Raw genomic sequence first — 26,148 nt, 5'->3', positions numbered from 1 at the left:
AATACTCGACATGCAAAATCGCACATTGAGCGAAAGAAGTATAAGCAAAACGCACGAGGTACAAATTTATACATCGATTGAATATATCTAAACAAGCAAGTAATTATGCAAACAAGGCATAAGGTACGAAACCATACATCAGTCACATATCTAAGCAAGCAAGTAAATGTGCAAATAGGGAACACGATACGAATCCATATCTCAACCAATAAGCGTGCAAGCAAGTAAATACGCAAGGCGGATAAGTACAGGAAGGAAATAAAGTATGACTAGGCATATCTAGCATGACTGCTTTAATTATTTCAACTTAATTCAGTTCATATACTGCCCTTTTGCGCAACTTTCCCCTACCTTGAGGGTTTCAGGGTTGCACGCATCATTGAACATAGTAATGTACATCTCGGGCCGCAGGACGCGAGGGTGCTCCGTCGTGCAAATCTGTGAAGAACAAATAAATAGCAACTCGAATAAGAAAAAGAAGGGGCTTGGTGGACTCAGTTGTGATCCTGATCCAACCCGACATTAAACAAGGGATGTCGGTCCGCTAGGGCACTTGGCGGTGACAGAAGGTGGTAGGGGCCCGGCCCTCCACCCATCTTCTGACATCGCGGACAGGGGCAAAGGGCTAGGTTGTTGCCTGCCAGAAGGCAGAAAACTGCAGAGCTTAGATCCTGCGAATAGTTGGAAGTCATAGGAGGTAGTAAGGGTTCAACCCCAATCGACCCACCGAAAGGACTCAGTCGGCAGGGACTCAGCCCCTGTTGATCTGCCAGAGAGCGAGTGGCAGGGGCAAAGCCCACTGTCGAAAGGGGGTGCATGGCAGGGGTCGAGTCCCCTGCTCGCTAGAAACATCAAACGACAGGGGCCGAGGCCCCTGCCTGCCGAAATAAGATGCACGGCATGGGTCGAGGCCCATGCCTGATAAAAAACCCCCAAATGGCAGGGACTGAGGCCACTGCCTATCGGAATAATCGTACGGCAGGGGCCTTGGCCCCTGCTTGACGGGAGCGACAGATGGCAGTGGGTCGCTGGCAGAAATCGCCGTTAGGGCCTGCCAGAAAAAGCGTTGCGAAGAGGGAAGCAGGTGGGAGTCGAGTCAAAGGCGACAGGAGCAGTGGTCGGTCGTGGCACCGCAGCTCTGACAATGCTTCGAGGACCGGTTCAAGGGGAGGTTGTCGACACAAGAAGGGAGATGGGTTGTGTGGCACAGAGGGAAGAAAGAGAAATAGAAGACTTACCTGTGCGAGGAGGTCGGTGTCGACGCCATTGGTGCCACCGTACGCAGAGAAGGAGGAGAGGTGGAAGAGGAGGAGGGAGGCACAGTCGGTGGGAACCCTCCCTCCCCTCTCGTGCTTTTAAAGAGGATCGGGGACGTCGAACAGGGAAACCCCAAAGGGTTTCCCGTTTATGATGGGGACGAGTGGGGACACAACTGCAAGGGGGGAGAAAAGAAATAAGGGCAAAGGTTTATACCCTCGCGATAACTGTTTATAACCCTAATGGGTTATGGGTCCGGGTCGGATCCGACCCGGGTCCGAAAGTTTTTTTTTTTACTTAGGGTTTTACAGGGGGTGCGGGAGCAAGGACAGGGTGGCTGCCGGCGAAAACCAAAAGAACAGGCTCTGCACGGTCGGAGGGTACAACGAAAGAGATGGGGGAAATAAAGAGAATAAGAGGAAGAAGGGGGATAGCGACGTTGTCGTCGGCGTCTTCCTGCTACCGGTCACGGGTGGTCGCTGAGGTGGATGCCGACGGACACAGAGAGAAGGGAGCGACAGGGCCTGTCATCGGAGAAGGGTGCCGGAACAGGGAGGAGAGCAAAGGCGGTGTTGTCGGCGGCAGCTACTGACATCCGGTGGCCGGAGGTGGCAGCAACGGGTCGACGGCCAGGGGAAACGGGAGGAGCCAGAGAGAGAGAGTGGCGAGAAGTTTTTTCCCCTTGCCGCTCTCAGCCTACATCTTTTAAAGACGCAGACTCTCGAAGGTTCTAGAGCCCGGGCTCGGGGCCGAGCTCGGATCTGGGTCCGACATGATGAACCAACCTCGACACGTGACCAGCACGTGCACGTGTCCGATACGGATTTTTTTAAACGGGCTTTACAAAGGCTGTTAGAGAGGTTCAAAGGGAGTTGTAATTGAGATTTCCAAATATCTAATAGGAGATAATTGCAAAGTACCATTTCTATATGGGCTAATAAAAAGCAAACCTCTCCAAGTTGCTTCTTGAGATCTGAAGTTTTTCTTCCACATCCTTCTCCCAAACAGCATTATCCAAGGTTTTTTGACCAAAAATCATCCTTAAAGTCCATATCATTCGAAACCCTACAATGCCCCAAGCCAGAGCCTTTCTCTTGTAGTTTCTTTTGTGGCTTTCACTTTTCATGGTTATTCCAGAATTCATTTGATGACCAAATACTAAAATTGCCACCTATAGATATCCTACTCCCCTTTCAATTAGCTTTCACAAATACGAAATTTTCCCCAATTTTCTCTCTGTGCACATCTGATGTAACTCAGATTAGCCCCTCAGCAACTCCAATTGTAAGTATCTTCCAATTTCTCAACATTACTCGACTTGACTCACTATTTCAAGCTGGTTTACTCCTTTTCCCCTTCCTTTGATCCATCTTTTCTCCTAAACCCTTTTCTCCCCATGTCTCAAAATCGCAAAAACCAAATTGAAATCTTAACCGTCTCCCCATCACAATGCCCCAACTGCAAATATTTCAACTGACACTGAGATTCCTCCTCAGCAACTTCTTTACCCTTTAAACCCCCAAACAGTGAACCGACCGCCACTAATGAAGCCTAATTGAAAACCCTAATTTCAGGATCATCGGTGTGTTAAACACGAAAAATCACCAATATCTCAAAAGAAATCTACGAATACAAACAAAATGAATGGGAACAATAATTGGAACCCGAGAGCAAAAGATATTAGCTCTAGTCCTAATCCTAACCAAGATAACAATAAACACCTGATTCGGAAACACCACCTAATCATAAAAAAAAATGAACCATGCAAAAGCAAAATCCGACATAATGAATAAACGAATAAATGAATAAATGAGAGAAAGAGAGACGAAAACCTTCACATTTTTTTCATCACCGTGGTCGTCCACAGAGGAAGGAAATACCGTCAACATGCGATCGATAACTCGCTCTTTCTCATGGCCCTGGTACGAAGTTCGGGAGCTGTTGAAAAGTCTAACGAGTTTAAGAAATAAGCCTTCCAACTCATCGGCGGCCACCTGTAAGATAATTAATATTTTTTTTAATGATGAAGGAAAACCCTCACCAAGAACCATGTCACTTATTGGGCTGGCAACTCGAGGTTTATCCTGACACAGGGGGTGTCAACGGGTCGGGTTTATCCTGACAGACTCAGACCAAACCCTATAGGGTCCGGGTATGGTGACAAATAAGACCCAATTAAAACCCGGGTCCATACCTGAAGGTCTAATGAATACATGAATACATAGACCTGGGTATAGTTTGTGAAATTTTATACCAAACTCAAGCCCGACCTGAGTTGCGATTAAGACCTGCAATTTTTCAATGTAAAAATAATAAAAACTATTATTTTTATCGAATACGGTTTGGATCTAGTTTATGTAGCTTTTATCAAGTCCGGGTATGGTTTATCTTATAGTAGACCTCATTAGAGCTTGGCCCAAACCCGATATCATACCCGAAATTCCAGTCCAAGTCTGGTTTCACTGGGTCTGGACCAAACCTGACCTGTTGACACCCCTAACAACCACCCAACCATACCAGCCCCCATGCGCCAGTGGGATTTCAGGGGGTGTTTGATTGGCAAACAACGCTGGACAACGACACTTTATTTTGCCCAGTCTTGACTTGACCCTGTTGAGGACAATCAAATGGTGTCTTTGTTTAGCAGTTGCATCAATGACATTAGAACACTAGTGTCCATGTATCTCATGTTTGATTCATCATCGGGGGTAACTTGATTACAAATATTTAAAATTTGTATATTTTAATTAAATTTATATTTTAAGCAAAAAAAAGAAATTTGGATTTAACATATATTCACTCAATAAATTATAAAATAAAATTAAAGTACACTCAATAAATTACAAAAATAAATATTAAAACACAAAACCCTTAAAATCTAAGCATACATGAAAAAAAATCATATTTAACATTCATTCATTCAATAAATTATAAAAATATAAAATCTTTAAAATCTAAAGTATACCCCAAAAAATGGATTTAACATCATCCACCCAATAAATTATAACAAAAAGAATTAAAATACAAAATCTCTAAAATCTAAAGCAAACCCGACCTGTTGACACCCCTAACAACCACCCAACCTTACGTGCCCCAACCATGATAAAGCAACAGCAACCCACATGCACTAGTGGAATTTCGGAGGATGTTTGATTGGCAAACAATGCCGAACAAGGACACTTTGCTCGGTCCAGTCTTGACTTGATCCTCTCAAGGACAATCACATAGTGTCTTTGTTTAGCAGTTGCATTAATGACATTAGAACACTCCTGTCCATGCATCCCATGTTTGATTCATCATCGTGGACAACTTGAACACAAATATTTAAAATTTATGTATTTTAATTAAAAATATATATATATTAAGCATAAAAAAAGAAATTTAGATTTAATATGTATTCACTTAATAAATTATAAAAATAAGATTAAAATATACTTAATAAATTGCAAAAATAGAGATTAAAACATAAAACTCATAAAATCTAAGCATATATGAAAAAATATCAAATTCAACATACATTCACTCAATAAATTATAAAAATAAAAAACAATATATAAAATTCCTAAAATCTAAAGTGTATAAAAAAATGGATTTAGCATCATTCACCCAATAAATTATAACAATAAGAATAAAAATACAAAATCTCTAAACTCTAAAGCATACAAAAAAATCATATTTAACATTATTCACTCAATAAATTATAAAAATAGGGATTAAAATACAAAACCCCTAAATCTAAAGCATATCTAAAAAAAATGAATTTAGCATATATTCACCCAGTAAATTAAAAATTTAGGGATTAAAGTACACTCAATAAATAATAAAATTAGAGATTAAAATACAAAACCCTTAAAATCTAAACATATCTAAACAAAAATTAGATTTAATATACATTCACTCAATAAATTACAAAAATATGGATTAAAATACAAAATCCCTAAACTCTAAAGCATACAAAATTGGATTTAGCATCATTCACTCAATAAATTACAAAAAATAGATTAAAATACAAAACCCTTAAAATCTAAAGCATATCCAAAAAATCAGATTTAACATCACTTAGTAAATTGTAAAATTAGGGAATAAAATACACAATCCCTAAAATCTAAAGCATATCTGAAAAACAAAATTGAATTTAACATCATTCACTCAATAAAGTGAAAAGATGTGAATTAAATTGTAAAACCCTTAAAATCTATAGAATAAATAAATTAGATTTTGTATGCATTCACTCAATAAATCGCAGAAATATAAATGAAGATACAAAAACCCTTAAAATCTAAGCATACATGAAAAAAATCAGATTTAGTTTCTTGAAAATTTCAACATGTTTTGTTTGTTAAAAAACACACCTTAAATCATGTGTTTTTGACAAAAAAATAGGATTTTTTTTATTCTTGAAATTTTTACACTTTATAGGTTGTTGATTTTCTAAGCCCTTAGAAACCTACTTATATATTGCAAATACATGTTTTGTGACATTTTCTACTAAGCAAACTATGTACAAATGATATATATATATCGTTTGTACATATAATATAATATATATATATAACCTTATAGATGTGATCTATATAAGTTCCTTACTAGAAAATAGGTTTTAGACCATGCATTTCCAACATGTAAGCAGGTTTTCCAAGGACTTAAAAATCAACAGCCCACAATATGCTAACGTTTCAAGTATCAAAAGTCATATTTTTACGTTGGTGCATTTCCTAGCAAGCAAAACATATTGAACACATGTATGGGGGTCAAATTGAGTGTACAAAACTTGCACATATGATTTTTTCAATTAGATTGTACATATTGGAGATAGTAACAAATATGCATCCATTATTTACCTCTTATATGTGTGTGTAGAAAAGTGTAAGGCCAAACGACACAAGCGTTATTTTTTGAGACTTTTAGTGGCGGTCGCTCGTGTGATCAGCAGTGCATACAAGTTCAACTTTGGTAGAACTTTTGGGGTGTTCCATGATACACCATACCTTTTCCTGCCAGCTCACTGGGTAATTATAAAACTGTTTTTTTCATATTTTGTTAAATATGACCATGTAGATGTTTTCTACATGCTTGATTTTATGAGAATTGACTCTTGGATCATTCTATTTTGACATATGGGTAGGTTTTTATATGGTTTGAAAATCAATGGTATATAATTTTCATAAATACTTAAGCTTCCTCAAAGAAACACGAACCAAATGTCGTTTTCTAGCAAATTGACCATGATGCATGCCCTTGCTCGGTGTAGACTCTTAACTTTGGTATGCAATCTCTCTCTCTCTCTCTCTCTCTCTCTCTCTCTCTCTCTCTCTCTCTCTCTATATATATATATATATATATATATATATATATATACTGAGCTGAAAATCATAGGTTCAAGCTTTATTGACTCAATCTTACCACATAGATGTGTTCAACATGATATATTTGGTACGGATCGAACGTTAGATTGTGTCATTTTAATCTAAAATATAATTTTTTTTTGAGTCAAAATTTTATTGCATTGTGGGCCGTTAATTTTTGTGAAGCCCTTGAAAAACCTGCTTACATTTCATAATTACATGATTCAAAACTCATTTCACAATCACATGCTTATATTGTTGTTTTGAACTCATTTCATACAATGAAGGTGTTTTTGCCAAACCAACTTACTAAAAACCTAGATTTGCATGAATCAACCTTTCCAAAACCTAGGACGAGGCCCCTCTAGCTTTCCAAGACCCTTTGTTTATCCTTTAAACAAACCAATTTGCCAATTGGAGCTTGACACTTTAGTTTTCTGTTCAATCATATTCAAGTTACGAGAAGACAACTTTGATTTGAAAATTTTGGCCCAGAAACACCTAAATCGAGGTCCAAGACCCAATACAAAACCTATAAATAAGGGTCTAGTTTCATTATTCCAACATTCTTAGACTCTTCCAGTGTGAGTCTAGCCCATTACACCCATACCAGAACGCTGCAGGAGCTTGACCCAAATTAGATCTAGATCCTTATCTCACTAAGCCTCCTCAAGCCTACGCCTAGCTGAATTTCTGCAAGGGCTACCTAAGCCGGATGTGTTATTTGAAACCTAAGCATTTTTTGCTTTTTTTTTTATTTTATTTAATAAAAATGTGGATTTTTCTGACGATTTAAATGTCTTCTTTCATGTGTTTTCAAGTTTTGGTGGTGTCTACACCATCACGCTCTCGTTTTTTTATAGGATCACGTTTAAGGTATGTATAGGGATGGCAGTGGACCGGGGGAAAGCGGGGCCCCGCCCCGCCTCGCCCCGTTTGGACCGGGGATGAAGGGTATGAAACGGAGATGGAGGCGGGGTGGAGGATAAAATCCATCCCCGCCGCGGAGGCGGGGCGGGGGTGGACGTGCACTTTTCCCCGCCCCGCCACGATCCCCGCCTCATCCCCGCCCCAACCCCGCCCCGACCACTTTTCCTCGCAATATCCCCGCCCCGCCCCGCCTCATCCCCGTTTGGACTGGGGATGAAGGGTATGAAACGGGGATGGAGGCGGGGGTGGAGGATAAAATCCATCCCCGCCGCGGAGGCAGGGCGGGGGTGGAGGATAAAATTTTGAGGCGGGCGGGGGTGGAAACCTTGTCCCCCGCCCCACTGCCATCCCTAGGTATGTAGCATTAAAAGCCAAAGCCAAAATCAAAGAGCTAGAGTTTTTGACAAGGTCGATCCATGTTTGGAGGAGGAGAAATCAGAAGTTTTGGATTTGGCAGGCAAGGTTAGCAATATTTTTGGTCTTTTATTGTCATGAGTTTTACGTTTCTGGATCCACCTAAAATCCAAAATCTGTTTGTCTTGAGATAGACTGCACACTTTATACAACCATATCTTTGCATCTAGGTGTTCATTTTTTTTTTGCTTTCTAAGTCTCGTTGGTAAGGGGACATTCTGAACTTTGTGCAAAGTTGGGTTCTCCAAAATTGCACAAAAGGCTAAAAAACATACAAAAACTATATCGTTTTTCTGTTATAGTTTATGGGATCCATATATCAACCTCTATTTTTTAAAATCTGTGTTTTATATCTTGTTGGAAAGTTGAGATTTGAATCTTTTTCTACTTTTTTGACACTTAAAAATAAATAAAAACTTGTCACTTGATTCTATTTTCTCATAATAGTCCGTCTTTCTAGCTATGTATCTCACTACAGTCATATATTAATGTCTAGTGAATTTAGTGCTGCTGAAAATATGAGATACAACCCTTTCTCTATTCTTTTTACTAAATTTTGCATTTCCGCTTCTATTGGCTTCAAAAGTGTATTTGATTGTCACATAGAGGCAGGCTCTGCTACCTGGAATTTTCCTGTCATAGTCGTGTTCCTAGGGGCATATTTCTTTCCTTGTTGCTCAATATCTGGCAAGCCTAGTATCGTTGGAAATATAATAAAATCATCTTTCTCTTTTCTTTTTAGTGCATGACTAGATTCTGCTTTTATTCTCCTCGAGATTGCTATAAACCCTTTGCTACCAGTTTTTAGACTGCAGAAACCTCTGCAACACAGTCCAATTTTTGAGACCAGAAACAAGCATGTGTATTAGAATACGTCCATTTTGTTGCTCTTTTAGTGTTCGGAATTTCATACTTTTGCAGTCTATGTGATTCTTTTTCTGTATTTTGAAAAATTGTAACCAATCTTGGAAAACAGGTTTCTGATCTAAGGAAAATCCCATGGTGGGATCTTTTTCTAAGATCATTTTCCAATCCCATGACTTTAATTGGTCATCTAGGAAAGTCCACGTGGAAAAATCTTGAGTTTTTCAAAATCTTGGTTTCAAAAGAGAAAAATCTTTTGGGTGTTACGGTTCACCTGATGGAATTTAGGTCTGCTAGTGTTTAATATCATGTTCTTTCCTTAATCGCTTTTGAAATAAACCTCGTCTCTATACTGAAATCAAGTTTTTTTCTCAAAACCGATTTCAGGTACTTGCAGAATCGAGACCTATGTCAGTCCCAACGACTTTAGGACTGATATAAGGTTCTAACGTAAACCTTATAACCTCGAAGTATGCTCATGCATACAAACCCTAGTCTACAAAAATCAGTTTAGAACCTCGAATTGTCGAAAAACCGAAGTCGGAACCGATTTGCATAGTTAGGTTGGCTGGGTGGGCTAGATTAGCTTTGTTGGTCCTCTCTTCCTGGTAACAACACTTTCACCCTTGCTGAAATCCTCCATATGTGGGGAGAAGAAGAAGAGGAAAAGAAAAGCCAAATAGAAAAGGTGGGGTGAGCTCCCCCTTTTATAGTTTCTTTCTTTCTTTTTTCATTTAATCATTATAGCAATGCAGGCAGACCTGCAACATTTCAGGAATTTAAATGAAAATTTTTATAATCAATGCAAAAAATTTTATTTCTCTGTTAAATCGATGTGTGTGATTGATTTGTGTTAACTTGCTATTCGTTTATTTTTAGTACAGTAGAGTTAACTAACTAATAAACTGAGAATTTTGACTAATTATCAAGTAAAGTAATTTAATAATTATTTGATCAAATTAATTTGGTTAGGGTAGCTAACTACAATGTTAAATCATAATTAACTATGCAAGTTAATAGAAAATAAATGCCAAGTGATGAATAAATGGAATTACTTAGTCTTACTAGTTTGGATTGGACCCAATTGGATTTGGATCTAATTGAGGATCCAATATGAGTTGACTCAGTATTGAGAGATTAAAACAAAAATAAAAACAATAAATATAAATAAAAAAAATAAACAAGGAAATTGTTTTGAAATATTTTTGGACTTGTGTTTTGAGTTTGGATTGGACCAACCCATTTCCAGTGGGTTGGGTCGAATCCAAGGTAGGACCCTCCCCCGTGCCATGCGCATGTGAGGGAGGAGGAATTCTTGGAATCCATATGGAGGAGGGGGAAGGAAGGTGGGGCCCACATGATGGGGACCCTTCACCCAATATCCCCCTCATACGAATTTCCATGTGGTTCAAAAGGGACCCTTCACATTTCCAAAGAACCAAAATGTACAACTCTTTTTCAAAACCTTTTAGTTTGTTTCTATTTTAGTGAAAGAAGAAAAAAAAAGGTTTTTGGAAGATGAAAAAGGAAGATCCTCTTGAAGTTCAATTTTTTGAGAGAAGGGCTTGACTTAAGCACCACCCTTCATCTTCCCTCAAATGCTCTCACCTATCCATCTCCACTTACTCACACCCTCCCCCTATTTCATTATTTTTTTTTGAGAGGGGTCAACCCATCCCCTCTCATTCTCATTTTCATTTTGGTATTCCTATATCTCGACTCTTTCCTCTCTTCTATCCCTCTCCATCGAAAATTCCTTGGAGCTTCCTCAAGCTCCAACCTATTTTCTTGAAGAAACTTGGGTTGTGACAACATTATCGTTTCCTTCATTTGTGTAGTATGGAGAGCCTATTGGGAACTCCATTCTACATATCTTCGAGGGAGGTTATTTTCTTGTTGTTAGTGATGTTTATCTTATCAAAGAAGTAAGTAAAATCACTTGCATTTTTTTAGATTGTGGATGTTATGACATCCATCTACTCATATGTATAGGTATTTTTGTAACATATATGTATATGAGAAAGCTCATACAAATCCTTTTTATACTTTCAATAGATTTTTTTTTTGTGAGCTAAGAATGCATATGAAGTTATTGGTTTATATTTCTTATTTTATAACTTTCCTCAAGTCTAATTCATATATAGATATTTTGTTTTATGTAGATGCTTATGAAGATGTTCCACATTTAAATGCATATGTAGTTTAAATGCATATAGATGCTTTGGTAGATGTTAGTTTTTATTTAAATGCATATGTAGTATTAGTTTTTATTTAAATGAATATGCAATGTTAGTTATGGTTCTCATAAATGTTTAAGTGCTTATGTAGTGTAGATATATGTTGTTCATAAAAATTGGTTGTTTATATGTGATTAGATATTATCATTTTATGAAAAATAATTTGCATTTTCTAGATACATTTTATAAGTAACTGCTACCCTAGAAGGGTACTTGGCCCAACTTCTGGATTATTATTTCGTATCTAGTTACTTAATGTGACTGATGTTTTATGAGAAATCATGCCTAGGTGATAATTAAACCGGTCATTTTCTTGATCAATTTCTAGATGTTTGCCTTAATATCTTTCACTTTCAGGCAAAGTTTGGAAATAGAAAAGTAATTGGAAATTTTTTCCTTTCTTAAAATTCGAATATTCCTATGGCTATGTGTACACAATAAGACAATTAACTAAAATTAATTCTTATATGGATTTTTTTTGGATTTAAAATCCAATTGGGATCCAAACCCATTTAAGAAACCCAAATCCATTCTATATCCATGCCCATTTACTAAAACCCATATCTAAAAAAAATTTTAAATTCATATTATATTTTTTTAAATTTTATTAAATTATAATTATAAATTACTTATTATTAAACTTCAAGTTTCAATTCAATGGGGTTGGTGCAAACTCGCTCACAAGACGAATAGGTTACCCCATCTTTCAGGGTGTAACCAAATATCTTCATGTAACTTGTTTCATATTTAATTAAAGTTTCATTTTAGTTTAGATTTCAATGTACCTTCTAGGTACACAAGCCTTGCTCAACAAGCTGCACTAAGTTCTTTTAGCTTATAAGATTAATTATCTAGCTCCCACAATCACTTTATTGCACTCATGAGATCACCTTTGTGCACCAAAAACATCATATTTCATTAAGGTCTCACTGTCATCCTACAATAGACTCACACCTAGGAAAATCATTTCCCATGATTCACACTAAAAGAAAACTTAAGAAACATCATAAAACTCAAGTTCATGAATCTCAAGACAACATATGTGACCTACTAAGGCTCACGTATCAAAAGATCATCCCATAATCCATTCAATAACCCAAAAGAAAATAGCATATTAACAAAAACTTTAAACTAAGTTCAATCCCCATTCAAACATAAGAAATGTGTTTATTATTCATTAAATGACACAACCTTTGGGCATTTAGTTTAATTAACGTCTAGCAAAATAAAAAAGCAATCAATACTTAAATTCTAAATTTTCTATAACATGTTTCGTAAGAATAAGGTACATTCCAAATTTAGAACAATATGGAACAATGCACACATGCTATAGATAATATTTTTTTTCTAACTTAGATCAATCTGAACAACATGGTTATCTCATAATAGAAAATTTTCTTTCAAAACAAACACTTAGGTAGTTAAGCATCTCATAATAGATTTTTTCCAAAAATCAATACACATAGGCAATTAAGCTTCCCATAACAAATTTTTTTTTCAAAAATAAAAAAAAAACATAGGCATTTAAGCATCTCAAAACAGATTTTTTTTTCAAAACTTGAAACACAGACAATTAAGCATCTCATAACAAATTTACCATACAAAAAGAGAAAAAAAACTATAAGGGTATAAGGAGAGAGTCATTACATGCATGAGTGAGACATCAGAGAGCAATCCCTCCTCCATGACATCCTCTGGTACCTTGGGAGCCTTCCTGACCTCCATGACATCCTCAAAGTCAATATTTAGCTATTAATTTTTAACGAATATCTATTACAAATTTGCTTCATAATTTATATAGGGAATGAACTTCTCTAATGACTTATGTATGTTGTGTATATTTTAGGTATCTCACAATGTCTGCTACATATAGTCATGGTGCAAGAAAGGCCTACAAGCACAGGTCATTGGTCCCAATGCTACCCTCAAGCAATGTTTTAATTGAGGTAGTTGAGGTATAATTATTAATATCTCGAGTTATATGTATATACAAACAATGGTACTTGCATGTATATGTTGATATTGAATTTCAATTGGCGATGAAAATAGAGTGATAAGAATGAGAAAGGTATACATAAGCCAAAAATTAGTTAAGTGCTTTTGTTAGGAGAAGAAATATTGTTGGTTAGTGAAGTATATCACATGTCATTTGGTTGTTATGTTTGTATGTGGATTCATTTAAGTCTAACATCAATGTATCACTTATTTTGATGATGCAACACCTAGATAGATTCATATAGAGACTCTAAAAGCTGTACATGGAGAACTCCAAAAATGATGCACGATTGCTAAAGACCATTTACCTTACCCTATTCTTTTTTATAAGTCTTGAAAGCAGTGTTTTTGTTGGTTTTCTATCGTCTAATAGAAACTAATCAGTAAACATTAAAATTCACAACAAATATTCAAGAGGCCAAAAAAATGAGAAGGAGCTCGCAATTTGTAATATCTTATATTTTTTATGATTTTTAAATTAAAAAATATGATTTTTTAATTTAATATTTAATTAAAATAATAACAAAATATAAAAAATATATTTAAATATAGGTGACGTCAGAGCCCACTGATAAGACCTAGATGAGCCAATTATAATTTAAGAAATTTTTCATTTTTAACATTTAAACTTGAACAAAAATTAGGTTAAATTTAAGTGAAATTCATAGGTGAAAATCAAGTATGTATACCATTAGATGCGTCTCGTAATTCTGAGCACGTTAGTGTCCTGTTTTCTAAATTTGGGTTATGGTTGGCCTAACAATTGCATTTTTCAAAAATAACTTGCCTCTATTTTTTGTTTTTTTCTAGATTGGATTGAATACACTCAGTTTGATCCAAGTTAATATGGATCTGGATACAGTCCAGGACCCATATTAACTAAGATATGGTCCAGGTAGTATCCATATGGATTTGAGTCTTGGATCTAGACATGGATCCAAAATCCATCTATGGTCAATTTAAAACTTTAAAATCAATTTAAAATTTAAATTGTGTATGTAGAACTCTACTCTAGAGAGACTTCCAGACGAGGGGTGACCCCTCTGAAATATTCTTTTGAATATTATTTTAAAAAATATAATAAATAAATAATTAAAATAATTAATTAAAAGGGGTATTATCTAGGAGAGGTAGAGTTCTACCTTTGGTAGAACTCTACCCTCTAAAAAGTACTCTAGAGGGGATGTCACCCTCTAGATAAATCTTAGTTAAAAGAATAAAAATAAAAAGATAAAAATTCTAGAAAACATATAAAAAGGGTAGATCTCTCCCGTTCTCTAGAAATCGTGATTCTAGAGAGAGAGGGAGAGAGTTAGTTAAAAAAAAAGATACACAAACTTGTGTCGGAGAAAGAGGAACAAAAGAGGGAAAAGAAAGAAAAAAAAAGAAAAGAAGAAGAAAATTCATTTTTTACCATACATTCATCGATTTTTCTGATCCTTCTACGCTACAATTAAGGTATGGGTTTTTCTCTAAATTCATAAGGAAAAAAATATGTGTGAACTAATTTCATATATAAGTTTAGATAGAAAAGGGAAATCTGATTCAATATATATATATATATATATATATATATATATATATATATATATAAAGTGTTGTTTTCATGCATATATACATATATGTGAATATTTTTTTAGGTTTCGATTTCTCTAGAATATTAAGTTCTGAAATATCATGATTTTTGGTTCTCATAGATATCGATTTTTCTTGATTTGATGATTTTTTATTCATGTTCTGAAAAAAACAACATTGATTGGATCGAATTTGATATGATTAGAGTTGTCAATTTTAGCATATGCGCAATCTGATCAGACCTGTCGATATATTTTTATGAGCAGTCTGATCAGATCTGCTAATATATTTGTGTGAGCAGCTTGTTCAGACTTGTCGATTTGTTATGTGTGTGCAGTTCAATCAGAATTGCCCATATGTTATTTTGATGCTTTGATCAGACTTGCCTATATGTTATTTTGATATTGTGATCCGACCTGCTAATATGTTATTTCTTTATGTTGTTATCAGACTTTCCAATATGATATTTTTTGTTGCTATTATTAGATGTGCCCATAGGTTATTTTTTTATGCTATGATCAGATTTGCACTGTGTTGCATGAGTGCAACTGCATTATCTAGCATGTGTGCAATCTGATTAGATCTGCACTATGTTGAGTGTGTGCAATCAGATCAAATCTATACTATGTTATGTGTGTGCAATCTGATCAGATCTACACTATATGTTATGTGTGTGAGTTGATCAGATCTGCTACCATGTTTTGCATGTGTAATCTGATCATATTGTCGATGTGTGTATGTGCATGTGCAATTTGATCAGCTTGTCAATGTATGTGTGTGCAGGTGCAATCTGATTAGATTGTCGATGTGTATGCATATGTAATATGATCAGATTGTCAATGTGTGTGTGTGCCGATAAAATTTGATCAGACTGCCAATCTGTGTGTGTGTGTTTAAGTGCAATCAAATCAGACTATCGATGTGTGTGTATGAGTAATCTGATTAGTATTCCAATATGTTGTGCATGTGCAATCTAATCAGATTACCGATATGTGGTGTGTGTGCAATCTGATCAGATTGGTAGATGTGTCATGTGTGTTTAATCTAACCAAATTTGTCACTGTGTTTTGTGAGCAATATGATCAGATTTGCCATTGTGTGCTGTGTGCAAGCCGACCAGAGTTGCCAATGAGTATTATATTTGCAATCTGATCTGATTTGCTAGTGGGTTGTGTGCTTGCAATCTGATCATATTTACTAGTGTGCTATGAGTGAGTATTATGATCAGATATGTCGATGGACTGGGTGTATGCAATTTGATCCGACTTGCAGAGTTTTGCTTGTGTGCAAATCTGATTAGATCTGCTAAGTTCGTGATATATATAAAGTTGACCAGATTTGCTAAATCTTATAATTTGTAATTCTGAATAGTTTTGTCATGTTTGGCTCATATTCATGTTGGTTGCACGGTTATGTATCTGATTATTTGTTTTGATTTGGTTATATATGCTCATGCAGTCAAATGACATGTTGCAAATGTTGATGTTTGCATAAATATGATCATGTGCATGTTTGTATTTTTATGCATGCAATTTATCATGATAATGTATGTTGCAAGCATTTGTTCGCATGCACATATGTTTGGCGTTATGTGCATTCATTTTGTATGTTTGAATGTGCATTGTGAATATATTTTGGAACATGGTGTATGTTGCATGTTCACTAAAATTTTGCAAAAGATGCATAAATCACTTTTGAAATTTGTTGGTGGTCAGATATGAACCACTGTGGGTCGTGTAGGCCAGAAGCATGTGTTGCTCTACTTGCATTTATTTTATTTATGCATTGCAAAATTTATTTTTGTAAATTATTGGTTTTTCAAAAAATTAATTGCATTGTTAAAATTTGTGCAGACTAGGGCCCGAAGTTGGTTTTGTATGTAGATTTGCAAAACGATTCTTATGTAAAAAACTTGAAATTATTTGAAAAGGTAAAAAAGACCAAACTGTGTAATTTATATTTTCCTTGATGTCCTTTTCAGAGTGTGAGAATCTTGGATAGAAATCTTCCGTGAGGATACTAAAACTTTGTGTGTGATTGTGCCTTTAAACCCGATGTGGTGGTTCACCTCCTGGCCACGGTTTTAAAAAGATTTTAGCTACTTTGCCTGGGGGTTTTGTTGTTAACTCATATGTAGTTTTTAGTATACCAAGAAAGTTACATCAATGGTTGAGGATTTTTATTGATGTCCTAGCATTAGGTGATGATTCCTAATGTTCTGATAGAAGGTAAAAATTTCTGATATCGGTCGAGAAACAAGTATAAAACCCAATAATAAAATATAAATTGTGTGTTAAGCTACAACTGAGAACCTAACTTGGATTTTGAGAATTTTTTTCCTTTTTGAGTATCTGTGGGTTTAAGAAAAAGCAAAAACTAAATTTGTGTGCATTTAATAAGGACATCCATGCAAAAGCAACTCTGATAAATAACTTAATAAGTTATTCATGTATGTGCATTGAATCATGCATATTTATTATTCTGCATTGGTTCATGCATTCATGCTTATTCTGTTTCGCATTATATTTATTATTGCATGATATTTTGTTAAATGCTTGAATACTAAGTTGATTATGGTAAAGTGTTATTGTGACATTTCTCTGAAATTTATGCATGAATTTTCTTTATGTTATTTCTTTACTATTTGGATTTTTAGAGGAATTCGTACAAAGAACTTTTGTTCTTACCCATTTTCATAAAATTGTTTTATAATATTATATGCTCAATAATGTCTCGACTGACTTACTGGAGACTGCGAGCTTTGTGACTAGTTTATGGGTTCTTTGACGGAGGGGCTCTTATACGATAGATGATTTTTGTTTTGAGTGTATTTGACATTTATTTATTGATTAATAAAGCTTGATTTATTCATCTTTGATTCAATACACAGTTTGTTTGTGGTTTGGTATATTAAATATGTGAGGCCTCGGATCTTTGGGTTGTTTCTGTAATTATTTAAAAAAAAAATCTACTTTTTTTCTAGGGTCAGTTAGGGTCATTACACATTTGCTTTGATACTAACCAGTTATTGTATCCATTAAGTGAATGTGACAAGGTATGCTTAATGTTTATATTTACATAATATAAATTTTCAACTGCACAATGACCTTAAACTTGATTTATGTTGTACACCTTGATTTCTATCAACTTGGGCAATTATCATTAGGTTCTTTGGGAAATGGATATGAATGCGATGAATTTATATTATATAACTTCATGAGGTCTATAGATCTTGATGATCAAAACCTTGGAGATATTGTACGATAACATTACTTATTCAATAATGTGCTTATTTTTCTCAAGTAATTGTTGGGTTAAATATTGTATTGCAGGTTCATTTTTTTACAGGGTGGTTTGGCTACAATGTTTATACTAACTAGAAGGCCACTGTCATGAAAGATATCCCTAAGCAAGCATACTCATAAAGACTTTGCACATGTTTGTTAACTCAATTGATATGTGCTCATGTTATTATCTTTCTATATGATTTTTAAGCTATGATTATGAAATATTTTTCCTCATACACATAAATTGCTTGGGCTTAAGCAAAGATTTAAATTTTACAAAGGTTACTAATAACCTTTATTTTATTATGGCTTATGCATCGATTGTAGAATATTTGTTATTTTTATTTTATATTTTAAGCTATTGTTAGAAAGTTACTAATATAACTCTTATTGCAGACTGATGCAGGCACATACAGGAAGCAAATGATGAAATTGTACAAACGTGAGAGAAAGAAGGTTTGGCAGCAATGGGCCAAAGTGATGGCTGGAAAAGAGGAAAAGAAGGCAATGACCTTAAGAAAGATCATGTTGATGAGGAGAAAGAGAGGGTTGAGGGGTAGGAAAATAAGGTAGGCAACAACCTTAAGGAAGATCATGATGAAGGAGAGGAAGAGAGGCCATCGAATGATGAGCTATCGGATGGTGACGAAAACTTATTTGGGCTCTGGATATAATTTGATATATAATGGATATAATATTGATATAAAATTCATTCATGGTTGTATTTAAAAACTTGGTTGTAATTTTGATGTAAACTTTATTCGTGGTTGAAATTTATATTTATTTATTTATTTATGTTTGTGCATTAATTTTAATTATAAATCTTAGATTTTCTATTTTAGATGATGAATTTGGATGTAAAGTCCTTTATGTTGTTGCTATGTAAATTTCAACTGTTTGTTAAATGGATCAGTTTTGTAACAGTTAAATTGTTAAACAGGTGGATACATGAAATTTCACATAGTTTGAGGAAATTCGCACAATTAAAAGGAAATGTGCATGATAAAATGCAAATTTGATTAGAAATTTTAAATAGTTTTATGAAAATTCACACAATTAGAAGGAAATGTACATGGAATAGTTAGAATTTGTATAGAACTTTCCCATAGTTTCATGGAAATTTGCTACATTAGAATGAAAATTGCATGGAATTATGTGAATTTGCATAGAACTTCCACATAGTTTGACAGAAATCCACTCAATTAGAAAAAAATGCACATAGAATCATGTAAATTTTTATAAAAAATTTGCATAGTTATATGAAAAGTCACTCAATTCTTGAGAAATTCGCATGGAATCATGTGAATTTCCCTAAATGGCTCTTCAACTATTACAGAAACATATAATACTTCAAAAAAACTTTAAACTTTGCTATTACAGAAAATTTCTAATACACTCCAAACAAACCTCAAACTCTGCTATTATAGAATACTTTAAACACACTTCAAACTTCAATTCAAATTTCAGATTTCTCTATTATTACAAAAACTGCTCTTCAATTCAAATTACCAAGCATATATAATTAAAAACAATCCATATTAATAATTATTACAGCAATTTTACACACAATTCAGCAATTATCGTAGAAATTATTACACAATAGTCCAAAACCGTCCAACAATTTAATTACAACTTCATATACAAAAATATACATAAGAGTCCAATACATTCCAACAAATTAATTACAACTTCAAAATCACTCCTTTGGGCACAACCTTAACATGTTGATATTCTCTCTGTTTTTTATAAGAAAAGTTTGACCTATTATTACAACATTATGTTTTTTAAGCAACTTCCATAACCTTTGGTTTTCTTCCCTTAAAAGGGCCATCTCAATAAGAATATTCAGACTCCTTGCCCTAACTTCTTCCTCCTCAGTCTGAACCTTAACTTCCTTGTCATCAGGTACGATGGTGTCGATGTCTTCTCCGCCATCATACCAGCCTTTAAGTTCAAATTGAAACAACGTCATGTAATCCTTATTTAAATCCTTGTATGTGCCATGGACGGTTTTTCTGACTACACTAGGGCGATCGGGTGGTTGCTGTTGAATATAACCAAATTGCCAGACCAGTCGACTGGCTAGTTGGTACTCAACTTCATTCATATTGTGCAACCAAATATCCCTCCTTGTGAGGCCTTCGATTCTACAACTACATCCTGATTATCCCCATCCACCACGTCTACATAAGAGCACCACGTTATCTATGATAACATTTCATTCATGGTTGGTCTTATATTACATTATAGCAAAAAAGTAAAAAATTGTTTCAAGAATACTTACATGTGTTATGGTAATTTTGTGTAATTCTTTATCGCTAACTTCTTTGCTAATACGATGACCCAATAGTCTTTGCGCATTTGTACCCTCATCTTTCCGAACATGTCTCCACATTGCAGTACGAGAAAATTTAGGAAAAAGTTCACATTTAAGGGGGCTTCCAATGGATATGTGCTCTCATATCCAGATCTGCAAGGATCAATACGAGGATTAATTAACACACAAGTACATCAATAATTTCTATGTAATATTCGAATATAAATTAAAAAAGTTAATAAAAAATGAAAGAATGAATACCTTGAACAATACCAAAAAATTGGTAAGGTTTTTTCTGCCATTCATGCATTCATTCAAACTTGCATATAGATGTGTAAGTGTGGCAGCTCCACATGCGTACTCATTGACCTGATCCAGTGATTACAAGCATTCTAAGTATGATTCATGGATCATCTTACCACCAGTGTCGAAGAATAAACATGTGTCAAAAAAGTAGAGCAAGAATGCTCCCACCTCCTTGTCCAGACTATAGCCCTTCCCTCCAAAACATGGTAGCTTTGCACTCGAACCTTGTGAAATGGCAGGGTCATAGTGGCTCCTCAACCAAACTAACCTGAACCTGTCACCTATGAATGCATCATTCCTTGCATCTAGGAGCAGTGCTTGAAATCTACCCACTAACGTCCTGTCACTGGCTTCCCGTGGAACTTAAATTCAATGATTTGTATCATGTCCTCCAATGTAATGGTCATCTCATTACTTTCAAACTTGAATGTATTTGCTGATAGATTCCAGAATATGACAACGAACACTAGGAGATTGTGACTAGTGTACCATTGTTCTATCTTCAAGAATTTTTAAAAGTGCATCTGATCCAACCAATCTTTTGTGTTCTCTGTTAGTGTTTAGAGTCAAGAGTGGGTTTGGAACTAGTAGAATCAGTGCATGAGGGATGCTAGACCCTCTAAATCTTTTAGGACCTATGAGTCCTGCATTCATAATTACTTTTGTCATGTTAAGAGTACGAATAATAGTATGTTTGAGTATCTATGCTTACATAAACCAATATAACATTTTAAAGATTCAAATTCATAAGTTTATTTGGACTTTGGATACAAAACATTGAAATAATAAAAATTTGTGCAGCAATTGATGTGCAACTCATAATAAAAAACTTCAACCAAGCCTAACAATATAATCATCTATTGTATGATACCTTTAAACAATATGAAATGTACAAGAGCAGACAAGTTTATATATATATATATATATATATATATGCTAACAAAAGAATAAGATTAAAGTCAAAGTCATGTGTTTACACAATGGAGAAATATACCTCTAGACAAGCACCAAACCTTATTGGTCGCTGTGATCTCTTCCTAAGAGCCACACTCTTCCTCGGAGCCTCACTCTCCTTCACTTTTGGGTCCTAGGGAAGAGGAATCTTCTATGCACTCTCACCCACTTTCGGGTCTGAACTCTCCTCCACTCTACTCCCCACCCTCGCATTCTTCTGGGAAGGAGGAACCCTCTGTGCACTCTGCAACCTAGCCTCACTATCATCCAATATTTTGGCAACAACCTTATCAACCCTTTTTGAAGCTTTAACATCTTTGGATCATTCTAAAACTAGTTGTGTTTTTAGAAGTGCTACCAATTGGTGGGTTGAGTGAAGATTTTTATGTTCAAGCCTGGTGAGGGTGTCTTTTCTATGCATTATATCTAATATCCACATTGTTGGCCACGTAGCTGACTCCCTTTCTACCCAGATGACAAGCTTATTGAATATTTCTATATAGGAACTATGACCCACTGCATAATGATTATCAAGTACAATTACTCTTCTTTGCAAAGCTTATTATTGTAGGTTGAGTTTTTTCTCTTCTTGGGTGCCATATTGCAATTCTCAAAATAAAATATTCCTATAATAACATAAATGAGGAATAGTCAACTAAAAATACATGACAAACAGTATCGAAATGAACATAATTTCATTTTCTCCTACTTGACAAACAATATTGAAATGAACAAAATATAATTAAATTTACCAAATTCAATTACAGTATTATGTACATAGGACAATATCTGACCTAACATTTCAAAATAGATCATGTATTAAAATGGTTAAGGACTAATAACCTATTTTTGAATAACTTGCACTCTTATTTTGTACAAACAACTACCATAAAATTTCATTTAGAATGGTTTGTACAAACAAGCTATGTTTTGTAATTTTCTTTTAAAATATGATTATGTTGTTTAGTGCTTCTATAAACTATCAGTTTATATAAACATGTACTAACATAATTAACTGAAACTTGTATATCTTGCAAAAAATATTACACACACAATCCTAATTTCTACAAACAATCATGGATTACAAACATAGAAAAATTATGTTTATGCTTTACATAGTTCATATACTTAAACATCACCATTATGCTTGCATGTTAATTGATAAAAAAAAACTCTTAATATTCTAACCAAAATAAAATCATACAATATGCATGGATTCATGCCTAACAGTAATTAGAGAAAAAACACAAAAAAATCTGAAATCTAACAAGCATAAAAATTTATTCATTAATATTAATTAATAAAAAACTTTAATTCTAACCAAAATCAAATAACACAATATTCATCGATTTGTATTTAATGGTAATTAAAAAATACACCAAAAAACCCTTAGAACCATAAACTAACCATTTATGTCATTCTAAAAACACCATAACAAAATCCTAAATTCAGAAAAATGACCTTACCAGGAAAACACATCAAAACCTTACAACTATTTATGCAAATATTGGCACTGTATCAAAAAAATGACCTAACCATAAAAACTCAAAGGATTCCACCGCTTGGGGACCACAAAATGAAGTGGAGACAGTTATCGATCAAGTGTCGCTGAAAGTAGTCATTGTCAAAAATAATCACCCAAAATTTTGCTAGGGAGGAAGAGGTTAGGAGACTACCATTACCAAGTTGTAACGCCCCAAAATTTTAACTTGTGATTTTGAAAACATAGAGAAAAACCTTTCAAAGTTTAGGATTTTGACTTCTTTTTTTAAAAAAATCATCAACAGAAGCAATTTAAAAAGAAAAATAAGTTGTCATATTTTGGACACATTAGCTTTAAAATCATCACCATCAATAAAACAACTACTCTAAGAAAGTGAAGAACAAAACCATAGATTATTAATAGAATTTTTAGTTTGCTACAAAAATGAGCATTTCTTCCACAATTCAAAGATCTAATAAAAACTCAAAACACCAAGCCAGAACGCCAACAGAAAGAAGAAAATCTTGAGCTAAGTTGCATCACGCCATCGACCGTCAGTAAGGTCCTACTCATCACCTGCCCATTTAATGGGTCAGCTTTATAACAAACTGCTAAGTACACGAACAGACAATGAAGATTAAATAAAAGCAGGACATTCATAAGATAAGCAAGTTATTTTATTAAAAGCAGTAATTAAAATATGAGAAAGTAAATCTATTATAGCATGAGTAACATATCCAAAGAACTATTGTATTGAAAGAGATATTCATCACAAGATATAAGCAACATTGTAAGCAGTATGAATCTCATTAATCTAAAACTATTGTGAACAAGATATTCTTTAAGTTATGATATTAACTGGCATGTGGGTATGCACAGATGTGAAACGTAGAAACAACCAAGACCGATTCAGGGGTTTATTATGTCAAGTATTTTTTATTAACCCGGATGTAGGGATGGTAGTAGACCAAGGGAAAGTGGGGGCCCGCCTTGCCCCGTTTGGACCAAGGATGAAGGGTATGAAACGAAGATGGAGGCAGGGACGAAAGTTAAAATCCATCCCTATTCGAGGATGAATGCGGGGATAGACTTACACTTTTTCCTGCCCCGTCCTTGCCACGATTTCTGCCTAGCCCTCTCCCGCCCCATCCCCAGTCCTTCTAAAGGATGGAAATAGACTACGGGCAAACGGGGCCCCGCCCTGCCTCATCCCCATTTGAACCGGGGATGGAGGACATGAAACGGGGATGAAGGGGAGGGTGGAGGTTAAAATTCACCTTCGTGCGGGGATGGAGGCGAGGATAGAGGTTCTAATCTTGAGACGGGGCAGGGGTAGAGACCCTATCCCCTGCCCCGATCCATTGTCATCCCTACCCGGGCGGCAGACTGAATTCGCTCCTAAGGGGACAATCAGTGACCAAGAGAGTAAATCCTTAAAGGCATTCATGGCTCATGGATGCATCCAACTTCTGCAGAAGTACCTGTGAGCTACCACCTAGGATAATTTATGGTAGTCCCATTCTCCTAACTTTGATAACTCAGGAAGTCGAGTCTTTTGCTTGTGAGATGGTTGTTAACAACCTGTCCATCAAAGTTTTTGTACCATCCATCATCTCCCTTAATGAATCTTGAGAGTCAAATGGGCACGATGGGGGTTTCTTAACCGTCACCCCATTCTACATGCTCTGGTCTGCTAGACTCACTCGAGCATTTTGCCTGTGAAGGCGAGTTGTCACCATTTATGTACTCTCAACATTGTGCTATAAGCATGCTTCGAGGTTGCCACAACATCATCATCCAAATATCATAATATCAGCATGATGTACTTGTCCAAAAGTACGGTTATATCTATCTAAAGATACAACTACGATGAGAGGATAACAATTAATATGTTGAAATTTATTTAGTTCAACTTGGCATGCATTGCTCTTTGAGTGTTTGGCCTATGGAGGTGAACATCATTATCTTTATTTATTTCAACAGAGTGCTCACTACATAGTTCGAGGTGCTCAATGACCTCTCAAACTACTTATCGTAGTGTACATATCACACCTGTCTAAAGGTTTGGCTATGATGGTACATCATGGGTTTCTTGAAGGATAACCCTACACTGTGTTCTGTAGGATATAATATAAGTGATTTCAGTTAGCAAGCTTAGTTTCTAAGAAACAATAACACAAGTCTAAGGATCTCTCCCAAGTAACCAACTCGGGGTGCAGATAATTGCATCTAGCAACTTACAGAGAGAACACCAACTTTAAAAGTAGACTTTCGTGTTCAAGAAGTTGAGTCATGTATAAAAAAGGTTCTCTTCTCGACACTATAGTGTATGTACTCAATTTTGCACCCCTTTTGAAAGGTACCACATGTTGTATGTGCACCTGCACACCCTGCGAGGCTTGCTTGAGGGTGGAAAAAGAATAAACATGTACTAGAAAAACTAAGTAACTACGGTGTGATGTCAACAAAAAGTAAGTACAGGAAAGTAGTAACAGGATTTTACTATAGAGCAAGCCAATGCATGTAGAATACAGAGAAACATATAGACTACAGGAAAATAAAAACAAGCAGTCACAAGTCGTTTTTATCTACATATACGCATGCATGAAATGTCAATTATTCTATCTCAGGATCCTAATACTTTATTTAATTCATCAAAAGTCCTCGTGCAACTTTCTCCTACCTCAGAAGGTTGTGTTACTGCGAGTGCCTACGAGTGTAGGTGATGTAGGACTCATACCGCGGAGCATGAGCGGGATCCATCGTGTGAGTTGTAAACAAATAAAGGTGATTATTAAAAAGTAAGACACGTTGACCACATTGAGGTCGACCCCAAGAAGTGGAAGTGGGGGGCAAGGGCGCAACCCCTGCCTATCAAATGGATCTGCAGGCTAACTCCTGCTAGACCAACAGTCGATAGGGCAAAGCCCCTGACAGGAAAATGAATGGCAAGGGGCAAGCCCCCTGCCAAAAGAGACAACCCCAACCAGCATCGGGATGGCTCCATACGAAGCTTCATACGGGAGGCATTGTCGATCACCTGTCTACTGGGACGAGGTCGGCAAATGAAGGCTAGAGGCCCCTATTATTCTGCATCATTATACTCAACAGGTGTAAATGATTCAAGAACGACTCCATACCGCTCAGAGCCGGCAGAAAGGCTATGCCGATAGACGCCGATAAG

At 35.5% G+C, this 26,148-nt stretch overlaps 1 protein-coding gene across 4 annotated transcripts in view; it reads right to left on the bottom strand.

Annotated features, from left to right (window-relative positions):
- The window catches only part of SKIP4 (SKP1 interacting partner 4), a 42,340-nt gene extending 39,119 nt beyond the window's left edge, over positions 1-3,221 (bottom strand). For 2 of the 4 annotated variants that reach the window (XM_089995519.1, XM_089995523.1), the window contains exon 1: positions 3,090-3,221. The gene's annotated coding sequence lies outside the window, so the exon portion shown is untranslated. The remainder of the gene's footprint in view (positions 1-3,089) is intronic. The other 2 variants (XM_089995521.1, XM_089995522.1) reach the window with 1 other exon arrangement.
- Positions 3,222-26,148: the final 22,927 nt, after the last annotated feature.

This window comes from Nuphar pumila, chromosome 2, assembly GCF_984573655.1.
Source record: "Nuphar pumila chromosome 2, dmNupPumi1.hap1.1, whole genome shotgun sequence".
Lineage (NCBI taxonomy): Eukaryota > Viridiplantae > Streptophyta > Magnoliopsida > Nymphaeales > Nymphaeaceae > Nuphar > Nuphar pumila.
The sequence above is the reverse complement of the archived record's forward strand: the minus strand, read 5'-3'. Positions and strand labels throughout refer to the sequence as shown.